We start from the raw sequence: 4,752 nt of genomic DNA, 5'->3' as shown, positions 1-4,752 counted from the left end.
TATATCGTATTAATTCATGTGTTCTTGTATCATGTATGCAGGTATGATTGTGGGGTTATAGTAATCAAATATATGGAGATATGGAATGGGAGAGATGACTTTAATGGCAAGACGATGCCAAATTACACTACGGTAGTTATTAATTTTATAGATTTCACAGTTTCATTTTTTACATTGACATTGTGGTATACTGAATTAAACATGTACATTTTAGGAGGATCTCCAAGTTTTTTGCGACAAGAAATGGTGTGCAAGTGGCTTTTTGATCCTCGAAATATATATCGAGATAATATTTTGACGGATTTCAAGTTGAATGGTGAACATTAATGATAAGTTATTCATATGAGTTTTTTCATTTATATACAATTATTATTATTATATTAATAAATTTTTATTTTGTTTCTTGAAGTGTATTTCATTCCACATTGTGACCTATCTGAGATGCATTTTTATTTTGATTGCAATTGTGGTCTCCTTTTCTGTATCTCACCTTTTGAAATGGGATGTCAATGCTTATAACAATGTTCTTTGATAACAAGTTTGTCAATCATAATATTTGCACAAAAATGATGTTATATAAGTGTCAGTGTCTACAATCTTTGGCATTTAAAACATGAAGGCAGGACCATTGTGACACTACAAAATTGAATCCCAAAGAGTATGTGTTGTGTGCAGAAAGTATTACACATATCACCACTTATTCATGCCGTCATCCCCACTTCCTATGTGAGATAACACAATGACCACCACACCACATCACCCTCATGAACTGGGAATGCAAAAATTACCTTGGGAAACCCACCACCAATATGTCCCTCAATCCATCCTCATTCTTACAAAAAGACAGTTCAAAACATGAATAATTCATCCACTGGGCAAAAAGTTATACCTTAATAACCACTTATTTAGACAGACATCACCACTTAGCAAGACCACTGTGACACTAGAAAATTCAATTTCACAACCAAGTTAAATCCTAAAACACTATGTGTTGTGTGCAAAAAGTATTACACATATCACCATTTATCCATGCCCTCATCCCCCACTTCCTGTGTGAGATAACACAATGACCACCACACCACATCACCCTCATGAACTGGGAATGCAAAAATTACCCTAGGAAACCCACCACCAACATGTCCCTCAATCCATCCTCATTCTTACAAAAAGTCAGTTCAAAACATGCATAATTCATCCACTGGGCAGAAAGTCATACCTTAATCACCACTTTTTTAGACAGGCATCACCACTTAGCAAGACCACTGTGACACTACAAAATTCAGTCCTTCACCAACCAAGTTATATCCCAAAACACTATGTGTTGTGATGTGATTCCACTAGCCATATAGAGAAAGGTTCTTGACCTTCTTAGGAATCACCTTGAGTTGGACATTATAGAGGCACTTTTCTTAGAGTTGGATCATTGTTCTAAGACAAGAACTCACCAAAAACTAGTACCAAATACCAAACTCATTGGATGAACCAATTTTAGTCAAATTGAACCGAACAAAAGAGATTAAAACTGGAATTGACCGAACAGAATTGAACAATTGAACAAATGAACCGAACCAAAACAGAAATTAAAAACAAAAACAGAACATAGTGCTGGAAAATAGAAAAACCGAAACTAAACAACTCAAGAACACAAGGCAACATGAACAATTGAAGAAGAAGAAAGGAAGGAGAAGAGAATGCTCATGAAGATGGAAGGAGGATGGATGATCTCGCCACTAGAAGTGTGGAATGCTCCTAGATGAGAGTGATGCCGCCACTTGAGGACTCCATTGATCCATCAAGATAAGACTAGAGAAGAAGGCTCCAAAAGCTCTCCAAAGGTCACTCAAAATTTGAGTAGAGTTTTCTTAGATTAATTCCAATCTGAATTTTACAAAGAGAGCACCTCTATTTATAGCCTAAGGTGCTGAAATGTAAGCTACACAAATTCAAAAAAACTCCCTCCCAAAAAGCTTCTAGAATTTGCGCCTAAAACAAGGCATGAGGAAGGTGTGATCCTTTCTCTCACTTTGGCACCTCCTTATTTACTCCTACACCTATCTACTAATACACCCCCCTAAGACTCTTAACTAAAGACTAAAAGATGCTTTAACAATAGAGGTTTCTAATGTTTCCCTCTAAGCACCTTTCTTAAACAATATTTATTTAAAACTTGGCCTTGCCCTTCATGGGATGGTCTTTGGACTTTTGTGGGCTTTGGCCTTCTTGGGCTTGGGCTTGGGCTTTATCTTTTGCAAAGATTAACAAGAAAAACTTTAAATGTGAAGGCGAATGATCTTGTTCTTCATTATAAAAAGCCACCTTTAGTTGATTCTCAACATGTTGTGTGCAAGAAGTATTACACATATCACCACTTATTCATACCCTCATCCCCACTTCCTGTGTGAGATAACACAATGAGCACCACACCACATCACCCTCATGAACTGGGAATGCAAAAATTACCCTGGGAAACCCACCACCAATATGTCCCTCAATCCATCCTCATTCTTACAGAAAGACAGTTCAAAACATGCATAATTCGTCCACTGGGCAGAAAGTTATACCTTAATCACCACTTATTTGGACAGGCATCACCACTTAGCAAGACCACTGTGACACTAGAAAATTCAATTTCACCAACCAAGTTAAATCCCAAAACACTATGTGTTGTGTGCAGAAAGTATTACACATATCACCACTTATCCATGCCCTCATCCCCCACTTCCTGTGTGAGATAACACAATGACCACCACACCACATCACCCTCATGAACTGGGAATGCAAAAATTACCCTAGGAAACCCACCACCAACATGTCCCTCAATCCATCCTCATTCTTACAAAAAGTCAGTTCAAAACATGCATATTTCATCCACTGGGCAGAAAGTCATACCTTAATCACCACTTTTTTAGACAGGCATCACCACTTAGCAAGACCACTGTGACACTACAAAATTCAGTCCTTCACCAACCAAGTTATATCCCAAAACACTATGTGTTGTGTGCAGGAAGTATTACACATATCACCACTTATTCATACCCTCATCCCCACTTCCTGTGTGAGATAACACAATGAGCACCACACCACATCACCCTCATGAACTGGGAATGCAAAAATTACCCTGGGAAACCCACCACCAATATGTCCCTCAATCCATCCTCATTCTTACAGAAAGACAGTTCAAAACATGCATAATTCGTCCACTGGGCAGAAAGTTATACCTTAATCACCACTTATTTGGACAGGCATCACCACTTAGCAAGACCACTGTGACACTAGAAAATTCAATTTCACCAACCAAGTTAAATCCCAAAACACTATGTGTTGTGTGCAGAAAGTATTACACATATCACCACTTATCCATGCCCTCATCCCCCACTTCCTGTGTGAGATAACACAATGACCACCACACCACATCACCCTCATGAACTGGGAATGCAAAAATTACCCTAGGAAACCCACCACCAATATGTCCCTCAATCCATCCTCATTCTTACAGAAAGACAGTTCAAAACATGCATAATTCGTCCACTGGGCAGAAAGTTATACCTTAATCACCACTTATTTGGACAGGCATCACCACTTAGCAAGACCACTGTGACACTAGAAAATTCAATTTCACCAACCAAGTTAAATCCCAAAACACTATGTGTTGTGTGCAGAAAGTATTACACATATCACCACTTATCCATGCCCTCATCCCCACTTCCTGTGTGAGATAACACAATGACCACCACACCACATCACTCTCATCAACTTGGAATGGAAAAATTACCTTGGGAAACCCTATACCCACCAACAATATGTCCATGAATTCATACTCATTCTTAACAAAACTCAGTTCAAAACATGAATAATTCGTGAACTGGGCACAAAGTTACACTTTCATCACCACTTATTGAGACAACCATCACCACATACAAATACCACTATCACAGTAAACAATTCAAGCCTTGACCAACTAAGAACGACAATATGCCATTAGTTTTGTACATATTAATGAAATAACCTATTAGTATAAATGTAATGATACATACAATTCCTTTGTCATAGCCAATAAAAGAACATAAACATATGACATGTAAATAAATTTACAATTTTACATTAACATCAAAATAAATATTAATAGACAATTTTTTTTGCATCTTTTATTTAAATTTAACCGTGATACTATTGTGATAAATGTACAAGTACATTATGATTCATGGACTACTTCTTTTATATTGTCAACGTTGCCCTTGGTTTATTAAAATAGTGTGTACGCACATATACAAACATAAGTTTTAGGTGGATGGTTGTAAGGTTAATTTTGCATTTGTAGTTGGTCAGAAGTGATGTCATGGTCATTGGGTTTTCTCCCATAATAAGTGGTAATGAGTGCACAAATAAGTGGTGATATGAGTAATAGTTTCTGCACACACTTGATAATGTATTTGAATTTGTCTTAATTTTGTTCAGGGTTTAGGGTTCACAGTATGTGGTGATCCATGTGTATCACAATATAAGTTTCTGCCCCATTCACGAATTATGGAGTTTTTTAAGTGGGTATTTTGGAGAACTAGGACATGGACATTTTGGAGGTGGGTGGATGGTCCTAAGGTTATTTTTGCATTCTCAGTTGGTCACGGGTGATGTGGTGGTCATTGGGTTTTCATTCATAATAAGTGGGGATGAGGGCACCAATAAGTGGTGATATGACTAATAGTTTTAGCACACATCACCTACTGTTTCTGAATTTCACTTAATTTGGTCCAG

This window comes from Phaseolus vulgaris, chromosome 7, assembly GCF_000499845.2.
Source record: "Phaseolus vulgaris cultivar G19833 chromosome 7, P. vulgaris v2.0, whole genome shotgun sequence".
NCBI lineage: Eukaryota > Viridiplantae > Streptophyta > Magnoliopsida > Fabales > Fabaceae > Phaseolus > Phaseolus vulgaris.
The sequence above is the reverse complement of the archived record's forward strand: the minus strand, read 5'-3'. Positions refer to the sequence as shown.